We start from the raw sequence: 26,472 nt of genomic DNA, 5'->3' as shown, positions 1-26,472 counted from the left end.
ACTTTATTTCTAGCTTATTCCCATCTTCTCCGTATCAGCGCAACCTGCTGTTTCCAACCTGTCGCTGGCTCGGTGCCTCCTACATCTCACCTCAGCTGTCACCTCTAACTTTGGAACCTGTGAAGGTGGTGTGAGCGCAGCTGAGAGGGGTGGGCGGCAGCTCGGGCAGCTGGGTCGGCTCCTCTGCACCCCGCTGGCTTCCGCTCCGCAGGACACCCCCCCTTCCTCCCTCCCTCCCAGCCCAGCTTCTCGGAGGATTTGCAACAGCCCCACCTCTCCTGGGGGCCCCCGGAGGAGCTGTGGCTGGGCTGAGCTAGGTCCACGGCCGCTGGAGATCTAGTTTATGTTGCACATTATCAGAACGGAATGCTCCCATAGAGGAATATATTTGTTTTTTTCTTTAGCAAAGAAAAGTTTCAACGGTCAGACATTATTTCTCCTGACACCCACCCTCCACACATTGGCTATTTATTTTCTCATTAACACAGTGGTTTTCAACTGGGGGGTGATTTGGGCCCTCTGGGGACATTTTGGCAATGCCTGGAGATATTTTTCGGTTGTCACAACCATTGGGGGTGTGTGTGTGACAGAGATGCTGCTAAAATATCCTACAATGCACAGGACAGCCCCCCACCCTTAAAGAATTAGCCAGCCCAAAGTGTTAAAAGTCCGCAGTGTACAGGCTAAGAAACTGCCCCCTCTACTGCCTCCCCAAAGGACAAAGCTGAATAAAATCACAGGCTGGACCATTCCCTGTGAATTATGAAAGGTGTATGTGGTGTGTTTTTTTTTTTTGAGGGGGGGGGGAATGGTGAGGGGTGTAACTAACATGAATTTACAAGGCATGCCCTTTAGCTAGAGCTGGGATTTGTGGCCACTATTTTGGTTTTTATTAAAGCGTAATGCTCACAAGCAGAAGAGGAGATTTGTTATTCTAAAGACAGTTGCACACCAAAGCATGTGATTGTATAATCTGGCATTTTCCCCACCAGGGAGCTATGGTGCATTACTCACGAGTGACAGAACCAACGAGCTTCATATCCCAAGAGGCTAGTGCATCCGTTTAAAGAGAGCAAGCGTATGCAGATCCGCCCCTGCCCCGCCCCGCCCCCACGCGCAGGGCAAGGTGAAGGTGAGCGTCTTTCAGTCGCGGCCAGGACGAACCAGGCATTGATCCGGTGCCTGCCCCCACCTTCAAAAGGGAAGAGTCGGGTTTAATTGTGCTCTCCTAGCAGGACCGCAGAACGGATGGCAGGGGCTTGGATTTTACTCTAGGCTCCAATTCTGTAAATGCCATTTGGGAAGTCCTGGCTCTCCTGTGCCTCAGTTTCCTGGCAGCCCATACGTAGTGGGGTTAGGAGCTCAGGCTTTGCAGCTGGTCAGGCGTTGGTGCCAGTACAGCCCGAGCACCTGATGGGGTACCTCCTTTTGTCCTCCCGTCTCTCATCTGAAAGGTGGGGAGAGTCCTGCTTGTTGCATAGGGTCGCCAATGGGGGTAAAAAGAGACAAGGGTTGTGAAGCCCTCAGCTCTCATTAGGTGTGCGTGTAGCAAGGATCCAATTAATGTTTGCTACTCGTCTGCCACTCTAGTGCTCAAATATCAGATGAAGTCAACACGCCTTCCTGGTGTCCCTCACGGAACAGTGGGGAATTGAAATGAGAGCGGGGCTGGCAAAGCACGTGGGAAGTTTCTAAATGCTGCACTGATGTCAACTAATACCAATGGAATGTGATGAAGTCAATATATACATCAATGTGAACAGGTATAGCATTTATGGTGCTGATTCTAAGAAAATAGAGTAATTATCACCCACCAGAATTTTAGCTGGTTAGATGGGGAAGAAAATGAGAGTTGCTTTAGTTCAAACCTTCCATTTCACAAACAAAAGAGAGAGAATGATGCTGGCTGCAAAAGTTCCAGGAAGCCCAGCCCGATGCTCATGGCATGCCTCATGAGGTTAATGCTGGAGTTTGGCAACCCAGGGAACAGCCCTAACATACACTCATAGGCCTCAGTTTCTTCATCCCTAAAATGGGCCTGATGACAAAACCTAACTCCCAGGGCAGTGGTGAAGAATGAGATCATGCAGCTAAAATGCCTGGCACCACAAAAAGTCCTCCAGAAATGGTCATGATGATTGTCCTTATTAATGATAATAATTGTGCTGTATGTACAAGCACCTCTCCCAGAATCTGACTTAAGTGGGGCCTGATATATGTTTGCTTATATGTTGCTAATAAGAGTACCTTGGTGTTCTGAGAAGCATGGGGAGAGGAACTCTAGGTCCTGCTGACAATGCCAGGAGCCTGCACATCACGGGGAAGGGCCTGGACAGGCTAGTGGCATCCTTTTGTAACTTCATTAAAAAGGAAGAGTGGGCCCTGGCCAGTTGGCTCAGTGGTCGGCCCGGTGTGTGGAAGTCCCAGGTTTGATTCCTGGCCAGGGCACACAGGAGAAGCACCCATCTGCTTCTCCACCCCTCCCCCTCTCCTTCCTCTCTGTCTCTCTCTTCCCCTCCCACAGCCAAGGCTCCACTGGAGCAAAGTTGGCCCGGGCGCTGAAGACGGCTTCATGGCCTCCACCTCAGGTGCTAGAATGGCTCCATTTGCAGCAGAGCAATGCCCCAGATGGGCAGAGCATCGCCCCCTGGTGGGCATGTCAGGTGGGTCCCAGTCAGGTGCATGCGGGAGTCTGTCTCTCTGCCTCCCTGCTTCTCACTTCAGAAAAATACAAAAAAAAAAAAAAAGAGTGTTCAGCTGATCCAGAATTCTGATAGCGGCCAAATTGCACAGGCCAAACACTTCAGTGATCATTCTGTTTTGGACTTTGAGGTCCTGTGAGCCTTTAGAGTGAGCAGTGCAGCTTAGACCACATGTTCCAATGGCCCAAGAACAGTGGTTCTCAAACTCTGTACTGCATTGGGATCACCAGGAGAGCTGGTGAAAATACAGCCCACTCTTCAGTTGGTCTGGTGGAATACTAGATGTTGCATTTCTGACAAGGTCCCAGGCGATGCTCCTGCTGCTGGGACCACACTTCAGAATCAGTATTGTGGAGCCGCATTTCCCAAACTCGGAACGGTGGGCATTTGGGGATGGACAATTCTCCGTTGCATTATCAGATGTTTAGCCACATCTCTGGCCTCTGCTCAGTAGCATTTGTGACAACCACAAATGTCTCCATACATTGTCTAACATCCTCAGGGGGAAAGGTGTGAAATCTCACCTGATTGAGAACCACTGCTCTAGAGTGAGATGCCCTAGAATCCAATTGCAGCCATCTTTGTCATACTGGGATGGTCTCAGTCACATTCCCGTACTTCCTAAGGCCTTAGCTTCTTCATCCATGTCATAGGTACAAAAACGTGAACCTCTTAGGTCCAAGGAAGGTTAAATAGAGAATTCAAGTAGAGCATTTCGCACAGTTGCCTGGGTTAGAGCGAGCAGTTAATACATGTTGATAACTTTTAAGCCCTCCATCTCTTATCTACTAAGTGGAATGTTCTTTGCCCATCAAAAAAATATTATCATCAGCTTGGCTTGATGGCTGGAGTGGAGAGTTAGAAGTTCTCTCATCTAGGGCCAAGCAAGTTCCAGAAAAACTTCTAAAAATATGGTCGTTTAGGCCAAGGACTCCAAAGTAGTAACAAAGCCCTCTGCAGAGCTCTGAACTCAAGTCTGCTGTCGTCTAGGTGAGCGGCCCCCAGTCCTTCGCTCCGAACCGACTAGCTGCACAGCTTGGTCCAGCTTGACGAGCCCACCTGCTATTTGCTTAGCTCAGGTTGGTGCCAGAAGAATCTCTTTCCACTTTTTTTTTTTTTTTATCATTTAAAACAATGATCTCATCACTCACATTTTCTTTTCCAACTTCGCTCTGGAAGTGAACTTTAGAATCTGGAATGCTGCTGCCTCTCAGAGTTCCCAAACAAACGGCTGTAAAAGAGTGATATATGCTGGCACACACAAGGGAGCGCGGGTTTTTCCTTGGCTGTCAGCTCTTGAAATTACCCAGCAACCCAAAATGAATTTCCACTAATCTGACAGTTTTGCCTCTCCTGACATGATGTACTGTATATTCAGTGGTCAGCAGGGACTCTTTAATTGCAGTTAAGCCTGTGATGTTCATTGTGGCATTTAAAATAGAGCAGTGTGTAATGTGGTTAAACTCTCTGACTCTCCAGGCCCAGATGGGTGGGTGGAACTCAATGGTTTTTGGAAACTTTCTACCTGAATCAAGTTTTACTGGCTGGCAGCTTTAATTCATTCACTTTCAAGATTTATAAATATGAGAATCAAAATGAAAATCGACTCCCCCTAGAAAGGAGAAGGGATCGAAATACAAGGCAAAATGGATGTTGAGTTACAGATGAATCAAAAACTCAAGAGGGGAAAAATACAATGATATACCACGTCATGCATTTTGAGTGCGTGTTGGGTAGTTTTCAGGTGCTGTCTCATTTTGCTCAAGTATTTGAAAGATAGGGGATTTTTTTTTCTATTTTTCTTTCTTTCTTTTGTTTGCAGGGACTTTTTTTTTGGTCCCCATTATACAGATGTGGAAACTGAGGCTTAGAGCAGTGAAGTGACCTCCCAAGATCTGTGGGTATGTGGGCAGAGCCAGGATTGGAACCCAGGTGTATCTGATAACAGTTTATATTCTTTTTTTCTCTCTCTCTCTCTTTTTTCTGAAGCTAGAAATGGGGAGAGACAGTCAGACAGACTTCCGCATGTGCCCGACTGGGATCCATCCACCCGGCACGCCCACCAGGGGCGACTCTCTGCCCACCAGGGGGCAATGCTCTGCCCCTCCGGGGCGTCGCTCTGTCGCGACCAGAGCCACTCTAGCGCCTGGGGCAGAGGCCAAGGAGCCATCCTCAGCGCCCGGGCCATCTTTGCTCCAATGGAGCCTTGGCTGTGGGAGGGGAAGAGAGAGACAGAGAGGAAGGAGGGGGGGTGGAGAAGCAAATGGGCGCTTCTCCTATGTGCCCTGGCCGGGAATCGAACCCGGGTCCCCCGCACGCCAGGCCGACGCTCTACCGCTGAGCCAACTGGCCAGAGCCAACAGTTTATGTTCTTTAGCCTTAACACTCAAGTCCCCTGAACATGGGAGGCACTGCTGACTTTAAACTGCTTAGTTTACAGGTGGATAAACTGAGATCCAGATACTTTCATATGACTTGCTCAAATTTATTACCCCAGACTCAGAAAATTAATCTGGAGTTATTCATACATCTTATTATTAATGATAAAGTGGTGTCTTATAGCTTATAAAGTGCTACCACATTCATGGTCTCATATTTAATTTTGGTTTTCAAACAATTTTGTTGTATGAACTGATAACTTGGATTGAATTTTAGTCACTGATATATATTTTTTAAATGTTGAATCAAATGACATGTCTCTGCAGTATGGTCACGAAAATGGTCCTGGAAGGTGCCTGTGGATACATGGAAAATAAAGGCTTAAATGAATCAATATCAGCAAATACTGTTAAGCTTCTAATATGCGCCGGGCATCATTCCAGGTGCTGGAAGGACAGCAGTGAATAAAAACAGTCCAAAATTCCCTGCTCTAAGTGAGCTTACACTTCAGAGGGCAGAGGCACGTGATTAACTGGATAAATAGCCCTATAAGCAAAATATAATATATAGTATGTCAGAGGTTACACGGGGAGAGTGAAGTAAAGCGGGGACGAGGGAGAGGGAGTACTGGCGGAAGGGGTTTGTTTTTTAAGTAGACGAGGTGCGATTGACAAAGACATAAAAGATAGGAGGAGCAAGTTTTTTCATGTCTGGGGAAGAGCATTCCAGGAAGAGGGAACCACACATGTGAAGACTCTGAGCAGTAGCTATGCAGCGTGTTTTGTTTAGAGCAGTAAGGAGGCCAAATGGAAGAGAAGTTTGAATTTTTTTTGTTTTGTTTTGTTCTCAGGGTACATTTTTAAAAATGAAAGCATCATTGATATTCAATTAATTGTACATATTGAAGTATATAATTTGATAAGTTTTAACATATGTGTGTACCCATGAAACCATCATTACAGTGAGGATAATTGCATCATCCCAAGAAATTTCTTTGTGCCCCGTTGTATTCTCTCCTGTTTTCCCACAGTCCCCTCACCCTCATCCCCATGCCGCCATCAATCTGCTTCTTGTCACTCTGGCTTAGTTTGTGAGATTTTATATGTATGGAATCACTCAGGATATACTCTTTTCTTTTTTTTTGGTCTGGCTTTTTTCACTCATCATAATAACTTTGAGATTCATTCATGTTGTGTTGTGTATCAATAATTCATTTCTTTTCATTGCCAAGTAGTCTTTGAATGTATGGATATGCCATAATTTATTTGTCCGATCATCTGTTTGGACTCCTTCCAGTTTGAATGGGACTACAGACAAATCTCTGTGAGCATTCCTGCAGAAGTCTTTGTGTGGACATATGCTTTCATTTCTCCTGAGGAGACACCTTGGAGTAGAATGGCTGGGTCGGATGGTGGATGTATGTCGAACTTTTTAAGAAGCTGCCAAACTGTTTTCCCAAATGCCCCGTACCACCACCGTGTGTGAGAGTTCTAACTATTCTATGTCACCATCAACACTTGGTAAGATCAGCTTTATGATTTTAGGCATTTAAATAATATATAGTGATACTTCACTGAAATTTCAATTTGTATTTCCCTAATGACTAGCAATGTTGACAGTTTTCATGTGCTTATTTGTAGTTCCTCCATATGGTTTCTTTGGTGACGTAGCTGTTCACATCTTTTGCCCATTTTTTTCCTTTTTGTATTGGTTTGTTTGTTTTCTGATTATTGAGTTTTGAGTATTTTTTATGTAAGCCAGATACACGTCTTTTATTGGATAGACGATTTGCAAGTATTTTCTCCCTTTCAAAGGCTAATTGTTTTTTTCTCCTAACAGCATCTTACTGAGTTTTTTATCAAGCCCATTTTTCCCCCATTTATGGATTGTGCTTTTGGTATTATATCTAAGAAATCTTTGCCTTTGATTATTTTAAAAATTGATTTTTCTGATCAAGTAAGAGAAAATGCCCTTTTCCAGTTCCTTTACGTATATCCATATTACTCATGCCACCAACTTATTCATCAGTAAGTGACCACGTGTAATGATTTGGTGGTTATGGAATAAATAATACTTCACAGTCCTTAACCTACTTCCAAGACCTCATTCCTTTTCTACATGCGTATCCTGGGCCCACGGCTGACTTGGACAGGGGACGCTGTGATGTGGTGGGAAGGGCCTCGGGGCCCTAGCGACAGGAGACCTGGATTTTCTTTGCTGTTCCTTCTCAGATCAGAAGCTCAATTCTGGGCCAGGGTGTTCCCTTTTCAGTTCAGATCCAACAGCAAAAATATGGAGTCGTGCTAGATTTTCCTGTGTTCCCTGCTAGTCCTAACACTATGTAAATGGGCTAACAGTAAATTGAACACCTTCAACAGGGCCTGGAAAGTGATGTGTCTAAGGCACAAAATTAAGGAGACACGTGCTCTCAGGGTTGTGTGAGTGTTCATGTGAGGAGGGGGCACTTACCTGAGCCTGAGAGTGAGGCCCCCTTACATTTTATGCCCCGTGTACCTCTTTTTGCCTCCCCCTGGTCCTGGCCCTGACCTTCGGTGAGAGAAATGGGTGATGCCCAAACGGGTGCTCTGGTGGACTGGCTGGCGTGGGGCTCTCGCATGTGAGTGTGCATTCAATTACTTGGGAGCTTGTTTTTGAATCGGAATGATTCAGGTCTGTGAGGGGCTTGATTCTGCCTTTCTAACAAGGTTCCTGTGATGCCAGTGCTGCTGGTCCATGGTCCACACTTTGAGCAGCAAGACACTGGGACAGACCAGCTTTGTCCAAAGGAGCCTCTCAACTCCATCCATGTCCACGTGAGAATTCAGGCCCAAGTCAGTGCCCAAATGTCTTAATTTATCAAAGGAGGAACCAGAAACCTGTGGATAGTAAAGGTCTCCTTATCCTTCAGTAGACGACAACTTATTTTAATTCTTACCAAACATTGTGAGGTCAAACGAGGCAACCTGAGAGCCAGATCTGTCCCTTGGAAAACCAGTTTGTCACATTGGCTATAAATCAAGTTTTAAGAATTTTCCTACAATTTTGCACCAAGAAAATGGGCAAAGAAATAGCAAACTCTCAGAGCAAATTTAACCACAAAATCAACACCCCCTATCCCCTCCCACCAAAAATGTTAGCCCAAAGGAAGGTGTCAGAGGAAAAGTTCTTTAAACTCGGTTTCGTTTCCCAGGGCAGCCTTCCTTGCGTTGGCATGAAGGGAGGGCACAGGGGCTCCCCCCCACTCCTCTCCTATGCTTTCTGCCAGATAGCATGTAAGCCTGGAGCTGCCAGGGGTCATTTGGTCATTTTTGTAAATCTGCAGAGTTAGCCTCAGTGAGAATGAAGCCAGCTGGGAAGAAAACAGAACTGAGAGGTGGATAACGAGTCAGTGTCCCAACAATAGGATTAGAGGCCCTGGATCTAGCCATACCTGATGCCCAGATTTACCTATTGGACATACCATTTATAGAATCCAAATTCACCCTCCTTTTGGTTTACGTGAGTTTGAATTGAGTAGTTTAGTTTTTTCACTGGTAAGATTCCTGGTTAATACAGAGTGTGATTTGGGGTGGGGCATTTTCTTTCGCTGGGACTCAGTTTTCTTGTCTATCAAACGAGGGGTTCAAAAGCATTCTTTGGTGTAATGTTATCTATAACATTTTTCCAGCTTCATCAACCTCCTCAAAACCTTTGCTTCCATACAGCAAAACTATTTAAGAAAGGAAGGCAAGATGTAATGGAGTCTTACTGTCCCAAGTTCAAATCCTGACTGTGTTACACGTAGCTTGTTCACTTTCTGTCTCTTACTACTAGACTGTAAATTCCATGAGGGCAGCTAGTTGTGTCTGATTGTCTCACGGCTCTATTCTCAGCACCTGACCCAGAGTGTGACCTCAAAAATATGCATTCATACACCTATGTTAATGAATGAATACATCCTTATAGATTTTTATGGGTAACAAGCTGGTTTGGGGACCATTTTCAGTTACTCATCCTTTCAGTAAGTGGGAAAGGGGTTAGAGATAGCATCTGTCTCTGCTTCATGATTCTCCTTTGGTTTTTACCTTCATGGACAGGGGCAATGGATGGAGTTAGCTGAATATTCTCTGAGTAAACACAGGCTTTCAATGCTTCTTAAAGCCTGTAAACACACTGTCACGTCTAAACTCACAGTGAGCAGTTAAGTTCTTCTGATGGATGGATTTCCAGTTTGAAATGATATAAGACAGGACTATGACTTAAATTCCTTCCTATTCTACTTATATTTCAATATCTTAGGAGAGCTATTACATGAAATTGATCCCCAGCTTTAGGAAACAGGATGTTGCTGACACTGTTATATAATGTACCATTATCAGTCTTTTTGTCAAGACTTTCAGCCCAAGCTTCTCTCTTGCTAATAAGCCTCAGTTTTGTTTTGGGTGGCAATAATAATGCTCAGATCTAGGCAATAATAATGATAATAAGAGCTATAACTTAAGTATTTCTTGCTATGGGCCAGGCACTATTCTAAGCCTTTGGTAAGTGTTATCTCTTTCACTTATTAAATATTAGCTGAGGAAAAGGAGAAAAGGGGGAGACATGCAGAAAAATTATTTTATGATTCAGGAGAACTTGTTCCTTGTTTATCTCTTGCATGTCACAGGACTCAGGAAACGGGCCTGGGATGCTGCCTGTTTGTACAAGCACTTGAGTAAGTCCAAGATACTTTTCGAGCAAAATATGGGCCCCATCTCTGGTTGAAATTAGAAATAACCCGAGTATCTGTCAACCAGTGGATGGATAGATAACATGTGGTATATCCACACAATGGAATACTACTTGGCAATAAAAAAGGAAGGAAATCCTGATACATTGCACTCCTCGGATGAATCTCAAAAACATGGTGCTAAGTGACAGAAGCCAGACACAAAAGACCACCTGTGTGGTCCCATTTTTATGAAATGTCCAGAAAAGGAAAATCCAAAGAGAAAGAAAGTAGGTTAGCGGTTGCCTAGGGTTGGGAAGGAGATGAACCGTAAACATGCAGGAGAGGTCTTTGCAGTGATGAGATATTCCATCACTGTGTTATGCTGATACTAGTTGCACAACTTGGTAAATTCACTAACACTCATTAAACTGGGGTCAGTTTTATGTTATATAAATGCGAAGTCAATACAATTCTTTAGAGAAAAGATGCTTGGTGGTTGAGTTAAACTTCCAAGTTTCTACATTTTCTCAGCAGGTTGAGAATTCTCGCTCTGAACCATTCGATTCCCAAAGACGCCGAGTCTCTGGCGAAGTCCAATGGGATGTTAGCAGTTCGGCTCCCCTGAGAGGTGGCCTTGACACATTCGCTAGAAACACCTGGTATTTGCAAGGTACATTAGACATTTTATACCACAGCTACTCCGAGGCCTCTGACATCTCTCCATGTTACAGATTTTGGAGAGCATTAGCTGAACTACCTGCAGAAATACCCTCTCTGAGTTACTATTAGAAAGGTTATTCAAATAGAAATCTATATTATGGCATTTATCTTTAGTATAGCCATATTTATAGATGTTGGCTCTGTTAGGTTTAGGTCTCCAAAACATAGATCTATAAGAAAATTTCCTTGGGGTCCTAAAAAAAGTTTTGCCTTTGGTACGTATGCACATCTTCTCCTACGATGTAGTGTGAGACAGACACATATGTCTCCCTGTTTGTCTTTGCCATGAGGATAGGCCAAGTTAAATTCAATGGTCAGCGTAGCTCTAGCTCTGATGTATGGAGATGACACTCATTGCTCTTTCTCTGTTTCTATTCCTCACAACCCCATATAATTGTCCCACTTATATGAGGCTTGGTTTACTAAGCTTCCTCACCTTTTAGGCAGTGGATGGATTATAAAAAAATATAATGAATACATAATCTTGCACATTCTGTATTATTCTTTGGTGCTTCTGAAATTAACCAACATATGTAGCACCATTTGCTGTGATTGTCACACACACACACACGTGTGTATGTCCGTGCATGGATGTGTTTCAGTGGATACACGTACAGCTGTAGGTGTAAACATCAAGTTTCAACTGAAAAAAATAGAAGTATATAGTGAAAGTTTGTGGCAAGACTCAAATCTCTAGAAACTGGTCTTTAAGAAAGGAAACATTAATGCAAGGTAAATTTTATCAGGAAGAGCTAGGCAATATTCCTTCTGTTGTAAACGGTATGGCATTAGGAGGGAGTTAAATTTAGATTACTTTAAGATACTTGTGGTTGGGGTTCTGTAATTCAGAAACAATTGTTTCTTTTCAAATTACTTCTCCTGACCTCGCTATAACTTCAAGGACATCAAATGCCTACGGAATCGTATCAAAGATGCCACTTGAAATTTCAAAATACAATACTCAGAGATTCCACTGTAGCCTTCTGGCGGCAGATGTACGAGTCGTGCTTCTGTCTTTGAGAGTCAGTCTTGCCATCTCCTAGAGAACAGTGTGAGATTGGACTTGCAATTAAAAAATAAGCTTTGGTTGTTCCCCTCCTCCCCACAAACCTCTCGACACAACCAAAATGAGGGTCATCAAGAAACAGAAGGAAGAGAATGCTGCAAGATTTCAAAGATGCCTGGTAGGAATATTTCTTAATTGAACCGCGCTTTCGAGCTGCGTGGAATTGTTCTTATTAAAAATTAAATAAGAACAGCAGAGAAGAACATGGGAGGCTCTGTGAGATTAGAGCTTTGTGAGATTTACTTAAAAGGCTTTCATTAGGCGCTGGGGGTTCCGCAGCATATTAAAACCTCACCTCTGCAAAATATATGCTGCTCAAGCTGTTAGCCCCTTTTCTGAAGAAATATGAAACACTGGTGTTTTAAATGGGAAATGGAAAAGGATATTTTCACCAAGGTCTTTGGAATAAAGTCTGTATTTCCAGATTGCTAAACAATTAGCCCTTCAATGCTTTTCTTTCCCCCTCCCTCCCTTCCCGCCTCCCTCCCCTCTTTCCTGCCTTCCTCAGTGCCGGTTAGTGCACGTCTTATCTGTGGTCTGCTGCTTTATCTTGTCATTATTTTTTTAAAGATCAAGTTTTCTGTCTCAGATGAATGGAGCAAAGGGTTTTTAGCAGTGATTCTCAAACTTGAATGTGCACAGGAATCATCTGAGACCTTTTTCAAATTCAGATTTGGGTTCAGTGGGTCTGGGGTGGACCCAAGTCGCTTCTGCCTCTCCAACAAGTTCCCAGAGAAGGCTAGCGTGCTGGCGTGTGGACCATTCTAGAGTACAGGGAGCTATAGCAATCCTTAAATCAGATTAATCAGATTTCTTTAAATGTAGGGGGTGGACAGACCCATGGGAAAGTGGAGATAAAAAAAAATGAAAAAATCCACGATATAAACAACCTTATTATCAACCTTTGGATTGAGAATGTATCATTCTTGAATGAGTGGTGCCAACAATACAAATTTTGTCCTGTTTTTATAATGCAACTTAGTTTTTGGCAAATTGTAGGGCCAGAGGCTGCCGCTGTTGTGGCCATTCCCACGCAGGTTCTCACTGAATTCGGGCAGACGGTAAAGAAACAGTGGAGCCAAAAAATGGTGGGCCATTCTGTTTATTAAAGTCTCCCACCGGCTGACAAGCCAACGTTATAGCGAGGTCAGGAGAAGTAATTTGAAAAGAAACAATTGTTTCTGAATTACAGAACCCCAACCACAAGTATCTTAAAGTAATCTAAATTTAACTCCCTTCTAATGCCATGCCGTTTACAACAGAAGGAATATTGCCTAGCTCTTCCTGATAAAATTTACCTTGCATTAATGTTTCCTTTCTTAAGGACGTACATGATGAGCAAACACACAGAGAAAACTTTCACTCACTCAGGGCTCCCAAAGCCCTGACACATTCTCCGGTTCCACAACCAGGAGGATCTACTCTGATTTCTCCTAGAATCAAAGGCCTCACCAGTCTCAGTGGAGCTCGCAAAGCCCCTCACCTCTGGTTCCCCATCTGCACACCTTCTCTCTCTGCACAAACTGGCTTCTTCTTCAGCACTCAGCATTCTCTCCCTCTCCCTCTGCGACCACGGCTTCTTTCTACCTCTTCTTCTTTTCTCCAAAACTTTCTGGCATGAAAACCTCTCCTCCAGCAAATGTTAGTAAAACAATGGCCCTTCCCCAGCAGGAAGGAAATTTGCAATTTCACAGACCACATACACCTGGTGCTGCCCAGCCCCCAATGCAAACTATAAGCGAGCAAACATAAAAATCATATTTTACAAACTTATTTGACCAACACAAATCAATTGGAGTTTGAAGAAATGACTCTTTGAGACACTAAATTTGGCTTGCACGTGCGCACACACACACACACACACACATCCCAAAATGTTTCCAGTCAAAGCAACCTATTCTTCTAGATACCTAAGACCTCATAATTTCCCCCCAAGAATACCAAGAACCCGACCATGAAGCCTAACAGCTTTCCCAGAGACAGAGCAGAGTGCTGAGACGTGAAACATAACAGGATTTTCAACCTTCTGAGCCCCAGCACACACCACAGCCACTGACTTTATCTTGGGACCCAGCGTTCAGGAGGAATTCCTTTCCCAATAACATCCAAAGAAAGATTCATTCGGAAGCATTCGAAGTATATTGCAAACTGTAGTGATAGGTAAGTGCAACTTGCTATTGTTTCATTCTTTTTAAATTTTCTTTTATTTAAAAATATCCTTTTTTAGTTTGTTGGTCAAATAAGTTTGTAAAATATGATTTTTATGTTTGCTCACTTATATTTTGCATTGGGGGCTGGGCATCATCAGGTATATGTGGTCTGTGAAATTGCAAATTACCTTCCTGCTTGGGAAGGGCTATTGTTTTGCTAATGTTCGCTGGAGGAGAGGTTTTCATGCCAGAAAGTTTTGAAAAGAGGAGAAGAAGGAAAAGAGGCAGAAAGAAGCCATGTTGGCAGAGAGAGAGAGAGGGTGTGCAGATGGGGAACCAGGAGTGAGGGGCTTTGTGAGCTCTGCTGATACTAGTGAGGCCTTTGATTCTAGGAGAAATCGGAGAAGATTCTCCTGGTTGTGGAACCGGAGACTGTGTCAGGGCTCTGGGAGCTCTGAATGAGTGGAAGGCAAGTGTTTTCCCTGTGTGCTGCTCGTCGGTGTAAGGTATTTTCCCCACCGAGAAGGAAGGAAGAGGGCCGGAGCCGCAAAGTGTGGAATAAGTAAACGGCTTTATTGAGTACAGAACGCACACCCCGCCCGGCAAGGTTCCCTGGCCCCGAGGAAAGAAAGAGAAATGGAGGTAAAAAATGGAGGTCAGGGAAGTTGCACGGATTAAACGCGTGGGAGATATTTAAAGGGTCCCTCTAGGGAAGTGGAGCTACTATGATGTGGTGAAATTCCACTGGCTGGCAGAGGATCGCTTCTTTCCAAATGGTTCCTGGGAAGCTTCCTTTGATGGGCTTGATTGTGGGTGGTCCTAGCCAAAGTGGGTGGGTCTGAGTTCCCCACATGACCATGCCCCATTATCCACCGACCTTACTTACAGTCGGCCAGTGTGAGACTTTAATAAAGAAACGGCCCACCATTTTTTGGCTCCACTGTTTCTTTACTGTCTGTCCGAATTCAGTGAGACCCTGCAGGTGCACGGCCATGACGACCGCGACTACTGGCCACACAGAGTTATTGCTGGTTCAGCTATTCGTGCTGATTATATTGAAAATTGGCGACACATATTAAAACTAAAAATTGAAAGTGATCATATACGCTGCCCTAGCACATCCATTGTTTGAAATAAATTCTACAGAAATAATTATGCAAGTGTGGGAAAAGATACGCACATGGATGGTCAATGCATTATTGCTTAGTATTGAAACATCTGAAAACCCCTAAATGTCATTCCGTGGAACTGTCTTAATGCCTAAGTGTGCATCCATAGGGTGCGATACCCTGTAGCGGAAACCCCAAAATGAGACACCTCTGAGGTGTGGACATAGAAGATATCCTGGATATAAATCAATCTAGCTATATTTTTTAAAAAAAAAAAAGAAAAAAAAGTGACATGTCCTAAAGTTGAATTGTCTTTCAAGCTTTCTTTTATTAGCCTGGTAAAGCTTTCGGGGAAAAAAGAGAAAAACACTAAGAGGTTAACAACATAATCACTAAAAGAAGAATTATACAAAGCATTTCATTTCTATTTTCAAAAATTTTGTACTTTTTCTTTCTTGCTGTAATTCTGAAGATAGAAGAGGAGACAATAGGTAATTAGAAGACTTAGATCTGGGTTGCTGAGTGACTTGGGGCAAATTACTTCCTGAGCACAGATGATAGATGTCCTCAAATGTACAATGTGGGTTGTGACAATACCACCCCATGGTGTTGTTGGTTTTTTAAGACTGAATGAAATGTATAAAGCACTTTGTCCTTCGTAAAGAACCAAGAATGTTCCAGTTTCTTTGTGTTTCTCTTAATATTACTGTATGATTGCAAGGCTTGGTAGTCAGTGCCATTATTTTATCTAGCTCAACATGTTCCAAACTGGAGGAGGGAGAGGTCTAAGAAGCTCAGTGTAGCCCCGCCCACCACTTCTCCTTGCCCTTTGACCCCTCCGCAGACAACTTCCCTCTCTCCAGTGAAGGCCCCTACAGTGTCAGAAAGCCTTATCTCCTCCATTTGCAAGCTTTTGTGGAAGCGTAAACCAATGTATTCTTTCTCCCAGGAGCATATGCTCTCATATCTTACTTTGGAATATCTGTCAAAGGATTTTGTGATTTTTTGTCCCAAGTGAAAGGCATCTGTGCCCCAAGCGGAATAAGCCAGGAGGAAGGCGGGCAGATAGGACTCTGCCTGGGGTCTCTGGGATTGAGTCATTTACAGCTAATGCTGCCCATCCTTGTGCAACCTCTTATTTTTCACTAGGCTGTTTTCTCTATTTCAACTAAATTAAATATCTCTTAGAAGAGGAAATAGAAATAGAAAACCCATAGGTAAGCAAGACATTGATAACAAAAAAAATATGTACCTAATAAAGATTTAAAAGTGTTCCTCTGGGCCTCACTGAAAATAGCGTTGTGTACGAGAGGGACTCGTTTGCCACCCTTTGGACAACAAAGGCATAAAATATCTGCATTGTCTACAGTGAGTGTCTTTTAGCATTTTCTCAGTAGACAAGAGACCAAACGTTTGAAGACCTCACATCCTGTGGGAACAGAGCAGCCCTGATGATCCAGAGGGAGACAGTGTCATCCCACGGGGGTAGACAGTGTGCCCTACTCCCTCCTGTATCCCCAGTGCTTAGCGCGTGGCACAAAACAGGTACTCAGTCGATGCTGCATACATGAATGGAAACAGAAACGGACGCAGTGTTTCTCATTCAATGCTGGTGGTTTTAAAAACAGATCGCCTATTAGTTTCTTTTTAAAACAAAAGTAATTTTCAGTTCTCATATGTCATATCCCTTTGTCCGTTTTGGAATATCACCTTTTTCTAAAGAGCCAAATTCAATTCCCTCATTATCATGAAGCTCGAGTTTGCACAAAGGACAAGAGAATTGAGGCAGCTCTTAGGCTGTTAGTGGAATTTGTAAAGGGAGAGAATTAACACTACATCCTATGTATATTTGCAATAATGTCAGTACTCAATGCCTTTTGTTCTTATTTAATTGTTGTAGAGCCCGCCTGACTAAAGTTCCCTGCAAAAGTTGTCGGTTATATAAAATCAAAGGACTTGAGTCCTGATATCCTAAGAGCTGTCTAATTTAAGACCATTGAAACTCACATAATATTGTTAATTTCTATCATGTCTTCACAATGAATGTTTGCTAGATCGAAGTGGATCACAGACTAAGACCAGGGAGAAATGAAAAAAAAAATGTGTGTATGTATATATCTATATGTATGCATGCACAGGCACACTGCTATAAATCATCCCAGAATATTCTAGTTTGCAACAAATATGCAGAATATGAAGCTGTGAGTTACCAAGTATTCTGAATTCTGAGTATTCTAATCCTTTTCTTAGTATAACTGACATAATTATTGTTTTCAATGGAATCAGAGATTTTCTCTATGCAATCTATTTTTAAGGAAGAGATAGATATGTGCAAGCTTACTGCACACACACGCCTATCATATAATTATATTCTTTCTGAATCTTTATACTCTCAGCTGTGATTTCCTTTATGCCTTATTGGGGGGTTTTATCCAGCAATTGAATGAATGAAGGAAAAGAAATTGAGGGTGTTTTTTTTTTGTCATAAACATCAGTGTGGTTGGATTACAACCACCTTATATAGAAGTAGGGATTTTTTTTAATGCTTTACATCCTGCATTTTCAGATCCTTACTGTTCCCATATTTATATGTTGTAGATATTTAGCTTTCAGTTTCTATAAGTTGTTTTATTTCCAAAAAATGAGATGTTTAGAGAGGACATCTGTGTGTGTATGTGTATGTGTGTGTGTGTGTGCATCTGAGCATGTGCTTTGCCCTCCCAAGTGTCCACTCACCTGTTTTCAGTAAGACAGCTCCAGAATTTTATGTAATGAATCACAGCTGCCCCCACCCTCTCAGCTCAAGTGTCTGGGTGTGAGGGGCCCCATTGAGGGTTATCAGATAAAGTATAGGCTGCCCAGTGGAATCTGAATTTCAGATAATCAAAGCATACTTTTTGAAAGTACAGCTGTCTCCCAAAGAGTGCTTGGGACATATTATACTAAACACAATTCATTGTTCTTCTGACTTTCAAATTTCACAGGGCATCCTGTGTTTTTATTTACTACATCAGGCAAACTGAACCCTAACCACCAGCCTCAGGCCTGCACCCACACTGGCCTAAGCTAGGTCGGCGTTTTCCACGGCCCACTGAGAGCCAAGACTAGAGCTGCTGTTGGATGCCCGAGGGAAGGACATACTTTCCTTCCTCCGGATTTGAAGCTGAGGATGTCACACTCTGGAGTTGTTGCTGCAGCCACACAGAGCGGTGGGGGACATCCAGCATGGAGGGACGTCACACAATGGTCATGATAACAATATCTATGTTCTAGGCACGGTTCCAAGTGCAACATATTAGCTCATTATTCTGTCTGTTGCTTTGTTCTTGACTATAAAGATGAAGGTTAGGGTTAGATTTATTAGGTTGAACCATAGTGATTTTCTGGCTCAACCTAGTAATTTTCTCTCGTGACCAGGTGCTATGGCTAAGTGATGACACCAGGAAACCAGGTTCCCACTTTTGCTCATCCTCCGTCCACAGCATGTGGTTTTCATCTTCATGGTCATGAGATGGCTGCTACTCCTCCAGGCAACATGTTATCATGTCGGTGGCGGGTGTGTGTGTGTTAAAGGCCTTCTCTGGAGAAGGTAAGGTTTGTCTTCTATTCAGGAAGGCCCCCCCCCCCCAGTACCTTGGGCAAGAAACTGCTTGCTTTATTTATTTATTTATTTATTTATTTATTTATTTACCATTTTAGCAATGAAGCACCCAGAGCACAGAAAGGTGGGTAACGTGTCCAAGGTTAGAGTACTGGGTTTTTTGTTTGTTTGTTTTTTTGTTGTTGTTTTTTTTGTTCTCACTGTATATAACTTGTAATTTATTTTTATTGTCTTTTTTAAAATCTTATTTTTATTAATTTTAATGCAGTGACATTGATAAATCAGGGTACATATGTTCCGAGAAAATATCTCCAGATTATTTTGTCCTTTGATTATGCTGCATACCCCTCACTCAGAGTCAAATCGTCCTCCATCACCTTCTATCTGGTTTTCTTTGTGCCCCTACCCTCCCCCTACTCCCTCCCTCTCCTTCCTCGCCCCCTCCCCATCCCTCCACCCCACTCCCTGTTACCATCACATTCTTGTCCATGTCTCTGAGTCTCATTTTTATGTCCCATCTATGTATTGGTTCATATAGTTCTTAGTTTTTTTTCACACCAGAAAGACAAACAATCCAATCCAAAAATGGGCAAAAGAAATGAATAGACACTTCTTCAAAGAGGATATACAGATGGCCAATAGGCATATGAAAAAATGCTCAACATCATTAATCATTAGAGAAATGCAAATTAAAACCACAATGAGATATCACCTCACACCGGTTAGAATGGCGCTCATCAACAAAACAACACAGAATAAGTGCTGGCAAGGATGTGGAGTTAAGGGAACCCTCCTGCATTGCTGGTGGGAATGCAGACTGGTGCAGCCTCTGTGGAAAACAGTATGGAGATTCCTCAAAAAATTGAAAATCGAACTGCCTTTTGACCCAGCCATCCCACTTTTAGGAATATACCCCAAGGACACCATAGAACGGTTCCAGAAGGAGAAATGCACCCCCATGTTTATAGCAGCATTGCTCACAATAGTGAAGATCTGGAAACAGCCCAAGTGTCCGTCAGAGGACAAGTGGATTAAAAAGCTTTGGTATATATACTATGGAATACTACTCAGCCATAAGAAATGATGACATCAGATCATTTACAATAACATGGATGGACCTTGATAATATTATACGGAGTAAAATAAGTAAATCAGTACTGGGTTTTTTCAGAGAAACTGCCAATAGAATGTGTTTTAAGGAGTTAGTCCACATGACTGCAGGCTAAAGTCTGAAATGTTGGAGACCAGGGAAGAGATGATTTTGCAGCTAGAGTCTGAAGGCCATTGGAGACAGAATTCCCTCTTCTTTAGGGAAACTCGGTCTTCTTTCTCTTAAGGCCTTTGACAGATGGGAAGAGACCCTCCACATTATGAAGGGTAAAGAGCTTTACTCAAAGTCTGCTGCTTTAAATGTTGAGGACATTTGAAAGATATTTTGATAATGACATTTAGACTGGTGTTTGGTCAAATATTGGGGTACCATGGCCTAGCCAAGTTACTGCCTCAAACTGACCATCACAGTTAATACTAGTGAAACTAGGATCAAATTCTGACATGCACTCGGTCCAGACATCTCCCCAGGCTGCTACCGTCGGCACGGCTCACTCGGCTTCTTTAAAGAGAAAGCAATGGCCCTGGCCGGTTGGCTCAGTGGTAGAGCGTCGGCCTGGCGTGCAGGAGTCCCAGGTTCCATCTCTGGCCAGGGCACACAGGAGAGGCGCCTATCTGCTTCTCCACCCCTCCCCCTCTCCTTCCTCTCTGTCTCTCTCTTCCCCTCCTGCAGCCAAGGCTCCACTGGAGCAAGGTTTGCCCAGGTGCTGAGGATGGCTCCATGGCCTCTGCCTCAGGCGCTAGAATGGCTCTGATTGCGGCAGAGCGATGCCCCAAGATGGGCAGAGCACCGCCCCCTGGTGGGCATGCCAGGTGGATCCCGGTCGGGCGCATGTGGGAGTGTGTCTGACTGCCTCCCGTTTCCAACTTCAGAAATATACAAAAAAATTAAAAATAAATAAAAATAAATAAATAAAGAGAAAGCATTACATGAAAGAAAGGCAGTTATTATCTTTCATAGGAAAACTGACTATTAGCTCTTTAGTCATTCTATATGAATCACTTGCTATTTCCTTTTTATTTTAAAATAAAACACAGATACTAAAAACCATGTGTCAGAATTACATAGCTTATTGAAGTAATAATATAAGCCAAATGCAATCACTCTGCTCCAAAAAACAGAACTCTGCCAGTCACCCCAGAAATCCCTTCATGTGTTCCATCCCAATCCCAATTCACTCTCTTTCCTCCTAAGTAAACATGATCCTGACTAGGAATTGGTCTGCTAACTGTTTTGTAAATAAAGTTTTATTGAAACACAGCCACACTCATTCATTCACTTCTTGTCAATGGCTGCTTTCATGCTATTACAACAGAGACTGTGTAGCACACAAAGACTAAAAAATGTTTAATACAAGAAAATATGACAGCTTCTTATCTTGAATTTCATAGTGGTAATCTCCTTGAGGTTTTAAATAACTATATCACTCAAGGTACATCCCTAGGCTTTGCCTTCCTCCCTTCCTTCCTTCCTTCCTTCCTTCCTTCCTTCCTTCCTTCCTTCCTTCCCCCCTCCCTCCTTCCCTCCCTCCCTTCCTTTCTTCCTTCTTTTCTTTTCTTTTCTTTTCTTTTCCTTTTCTTTTCTTTTCTTTCTTTCTTCTTTCTTTCTTTCTTTCTTTCTTTCCTTCTTTCTTTCTTTCTTGTATGTCTTATTATTAAGTTTCATTTAATCTACAGCGCCCCTTTATTATTTTATTTTCAGTGTAGTTTATTTATGCAAGACCCAGGCCACTTAATCTGCAGTTTCCCACAGTGTGGGTGTTGAAATTGCGTTCTTTGATGTAGCTCAGCACATCCCTCTGTCGTGTTTCCTGCAAATTGACAGTTGAATCTGGAGTCTTGATCAGACTTGGGTTCATTTTCTCTGGCAAGACTCCTGGAGGTAGTGTGTTCATTCATTGGGAGGCATAGAATACCTGATCATCTTTTTCTCTGTGATGTCACCAATGCTAATGTGCAGTACTTATAGCTGATAATCCACTGCGTGGCTTCTGAAATGTTGATATTCTGATAGAAGCAATGCTTTTTTTTTTTTTTTTTTTAAAGCATATACTTTAAAAAATGTACTTTTTAAGGAATAGTTTGCCTCATCTTCCATCTGAGTTCCTGGAAGTTCTTAGAATTTCATATAGGAAAGACAGGATGAATATGCCATTCTTTGCTTTATCAGATTTTTAGATACTAAATCGGTTCTCTAGTATCCTCCAGGGACCATTTAGTTTTATTATTAATGTCATTATAACATAATGAGATATATGATAGCTTTCAATCCATTGCAATTATTATTGAAGCTCAAATTCTTTCTTTCTTTCTCCTCTCCTCTCCTCTCCTCTCTTCCCTCCCTCCCTCCCTTCCTTTCCTTTCCTTTCCTTTCCTTTCCTTTCCTTTCCTTTCCTTTCCTTTCCTTTCCTTTCCTTTCCTTTCCTTTCCCCTTCTCCTTCTCCTCCTCCTCCTCCTCCTTCCTTCCTTCCTTCCTTCCTTCCTTCCTTCCTTCCTTCCTTCCTTCCTTCCTTCCTTCCTTCCTTCCCTCCCTCCCAGTGGGATTTCTTATGAGTTGGCTCAAAGTTCCTCCTATATGACTCTGATAAGTCCTTCACTTTCTGGCATAATAAGATGTTCTGAACTCGTCTTCTACCTTTTTTTTTTTTTTTTTTTTGCCCCAGATCTGGAAGAAGACTTCCTCCCCACTTTTATAATGATATGTCAAGACCACAACCTTTGTGCTAGGTATGCTCCTTTTACTTGGTTGGTTATTGGTTTTAGGTTTTCACAGTTTACAGAGCCAAGAAGAAGGTGAAATACCATATGAGTTCCTATTGATACTTTCATCTCAAATTCAAACCTGTAGGATTTTTCCCAAGTTCTTTCAATTCTGTTTTCTTCTCTTCCTTCCTGAGAATTTTGCTTGGGTTCATAGGGGATGATAAAATTAGAATATGAAAGAATATAGAATATAATTATTCATTTGCTTTATGTCAGGTGACATGGCCACCTGGGATAACAATACTGACACTACCACCAGTATGATTACTTAAAATGGTTAAACTTATTTTTCACATGTTTCCCCCAATTCCACACCCTCCTATTTTTTGTGATTGTTATATGAGGTCCACATGATCTTAGCACGTGGTCATTGTACACTACATTCTCCCCTTTAACCCTCCTTTATTTTTTTTTATAATAATTTTATTTTTTTTATTGGGGTGACATCAATAAATCAGGATACATATATTCAAAGATAACAAGTCCAGGTTATCTTGTTGTTCAATTATGTTACATACCCATCACCCAAAGTCAGATTGTCCACCTTCTATCTAGTTTTCTTTGTGCCCCTCCCCCTCCCCCTTCCCCTCTCCCCCCCCCCCCCCCGTAACCACCACACTCTTATCAATGTCTCTTAGTCTCACTTTTATGTCCCACCTACGTATGGAATAATGCAGTTCTTGGTTTTTTCTGATTTACTAATTTCACTTCGTATAATGTTATCAAGATCCCACCATTTTGCTGTAAATGTTCCGATGTCATCATTTCTTATGGCTGAGTAGTATTCCATAGTGTATATGTGCCACATCTTCTTTATCCAGTCATCTATTGACGGGCTTTTTGGTTGTTTCCATGTCCTGGCCACTGTGAACAATGCTGCAATGAACATGGGGCTGCATGTGTCTTTATGTATCAATGTTTCTGAGTTTTGGGGGTATATACCCAGTAGAGGGATTGCTGGGTCATAAGGTAGTTCTATTTGCAGTTTTTTGAGGAACCACCATACTTTCTTCCATAATGGTTGTACTACTTTACATTCCCACCAATAGTGTATGAGGGTTCCTTTTTCTCCACAGCCTCTCCAACATTTGCTATTACCTGTCTTGTTAATAATAGCTAATCTAACAGGTATGAGGTGGTATCTCATTGCAGTTTTGATTTGCATTTCTCTAATAACTAAAGAAGATGAGCATCTTTTCATATATCTGTTGGCCATTTGTATTTCTTCCTGGGAGAAGTGTCTGTTCATGTCCTCTTCCCATTTTTTTATTGAATTGTTTGTTTGTTTGTTGTTGAGTTTTATGAGTTCTTTGTATATTTTGGATATTAGGCCCTTATCTGAACTGTTGTTTGAAAATATCATTTCCCATTTAGTTGGCTTTCTGTTTATTTTGTTATCATTTTCTCTTGCTGAGCAAAAACTTCTTAGTCTGATGTAGTCCCATTCATTAATTTTTGCCTTCACTTCTCTTGCTTTTGGAGTCAAATTCATAAAATGCTCTTTAAAACCCAGGTCCATGAGTTGAGTACCTATGTCTTCTTCTAGGTACTTTATTGTTTAACCCTCCTTTAGTCTTAAACCTGTAACCATGTGTTTGATCTTCACCACCACCCCTCTTATGGATGTCTCTGGTCATTTTGATTGTCTAAGCTCATTCTCTGATAGATTCTTCAAGAAGTGCTCAGGGTTTCTTCTATTATTAAGTTGATGAGATGTCCCATTTCTTTCACTTGCTTCTTCTGCATAGAGTCTAATGCACTCGGGACTTGTGGCTCTTGGCCCGACAAGTCAGAGCATTTGTGGTTTGTAGAGATTCTGGATTCTCCCCCACCCCCTGGAGTTCTTGCAAGTTGATAATACTATAGTTGGGCCCTTAGAAGTCAGTTTTGCTGGATATAAAATCCTTGGCTCACATCTTCTTTCCTCAAATGTCTTAAGCACATTACTTCATTTTCTTCTGTCATGAAATGCTGCTGTCAAAACGTCTGATGACAATACTTTTCTTTACAAGTAATTCTTTCTTTCTACTGAAATGTCCAAATGATACTTTTGTTTTAAAGTCCAATAGATTTTATTTGGATAAATCTTGGAGATGATCATTCCAGGCTACTATTCTTAGGTACTTGGTGTAGCCTTTCAATACTCAGTTCTTTATATATATATTTGATAAAAGTTTTTTTTAATTATATATTTTGACATTAGTTTTGTTCCCTTGTATTGGTTTCCTTCCTTAGGGGCTCCCTTTGTCCATCCATTTTTGGATCTTCTCTGCCTATCTTTAATATTTGTCTTCTTTATTGACATTTTTATTTCTTGTTTCATTTCTTTTTTATTTTTAAAATTTTCATTTTGAGCCCTTTATTCATCTTAAGACATTATATAATGAGCTAACTCTTGTTTTATTGATTTAATTTAGCATTTTTTCTAGTTTAGCTTTTCTTTTTTAAGTATTCATTTATAAATAGTCTTGTATTCATTCACTTCATTTTCTAATTCTGATTTGTGCTGGTTTCTTTTTTTTTAATATTGTGTAATTTTATTGTACAATGCAGTAGGCTATGCAGTTCTTATCTGTTTTATGGGCATGTCTTTCTGGTGTATTTTTATCTCTGTAAGAATGTTATTGGTTCTTTCTTCTCTTGTAATGTTGCAAGGGATCTGACCTCAGTACTTTTCTGTTGTCATTTTTATATGAAATGACACACAGATTTCATTTTAACTTGAACTTTTCATTTTGATTCTCTTCCCAGCAACTTCTATGTGGCCCCATCCTGGAAGGGAATTTTGGCTGGCTGCCATTAAGGGTTCACGTGGCCCAGAAAGCTCCTGCCTCTTTCAGAACTCACACTGGTCTCTTTCACTTACTGGATTTTAGAGTAGTCATAGCATTCCCTGTGTTGTCTCAAGCTTGCCCGCTGTGCTTTCCAATAAGTTTCTGTTGGCTGTTTAGAATGTCTCCTAGTGTCAAGTATGTAGACACCCTGTTTCTTCCCTCTGTGCAGAGTTAGACCCACTGAGGACTTGGGGGTCTTGTCCCTGCCCTCCCACTTGAAATCTAGAGTTTCTATAGATGTTGTGTATATCATCCATGATTTTGGTATTTAGTTGATATATTTATTTTTAGGTAAAGATTTCAGGAGATTAAAATATTATGTTGTCACTGCTACCAACATCTTCCTCAAATCTCTACTATCCATAATACCTAACAAATTACCACAAGTAACAGAATACCTGTGCATTATGTCATAGCTTTGTAGGTTAGAAGTCTGGGTGGGGTCAACTCAGTTCTGTGGTTATAGTCTTATAAAATGGAAATCATACTTTGCCTGGGCTGGGGTCTTATCTGGAGCTTTGGGGGAAGAATATTCAATAAGACTTATTCAGGTTGTTGGCTGAATAAAGTTCCTTGTGGTTTTGAGAATGTTTGTGGCTACTTTCTTGCTGGCTATTAGCTGATGGCCATTTTGAGTCCCAGGGACCATTCTCTGGTCCTCTCATAGTTCCCTCCATTGATATACACAACAATAAAATAGTATTCAGCCTTAAAACAAAGGAAGTCTTGCCATTTGCAACAACATGAATGAACCTGGAAGACATTATGCTAAATTAAATAAGCCAGTTCAAAAAGGACGAATTGTGCATGATTTTACTTTTATGAGGTATCCAAAATAGTCAAAATTAAAGAAGCAGAAATGACATTAACAATAGTGGTTGCGCCTGACCTGTGGTGGCGTAGTGGATAAAGCGTCGACCTGGAAATGCTGAGGTTGCCAGTTCAAAACCCTGGGCTTGCCTGGTCAAGGCACATATGGGAGTTGATGCTTCCAGCTCCTCCTCTCTGTCTCTCTCTCTCCTCTCTAAAATGAATAAATAAATAAATAAAAATTAAAAAAAAAGAGTAAAGTAATTAAAAAAAAAACAATAGTGGTTGCCAGCGGCTGGGGTGGGGGTTGGGGAAATGAAGAGTTGTTATTCAGTGGATATAAAAGTTCAGTTATGCTAGATGAATAAATTCTAGACATCTGTTGAAAATACTGGGGAACATTTTTTTTTTCTATTTTCTGTTGCATGATGTTTTAGAACTGTTTCTATATATTTCTGCATCGCTGATTCCAAATATGAAATTCGTTTTTTGGTGTATGCTCTAGTTTTTATGCAATTTTAATTTCTTTTTGTTACAG

This window comes from Saccopteryx bilineata, chromosome 6 (genome assembly GCF_036850765.1).
Source record: "Saccopteryx bilineata isolate mSacBil1 chromosome 6, mSacBil1_pri_phased_curated, whole genome shotgun sequence".
Classification (NCBI taxonomy): domain Eukaryota; kingdom Metazoa; phylum Chordata; class Mammalia; order Chiroptera; family Emballonuridae; genus Saccopteryx; species Saccopteryx bilineata.
This window is presented reverse-complemented; position numbering follows the sequence as displayed.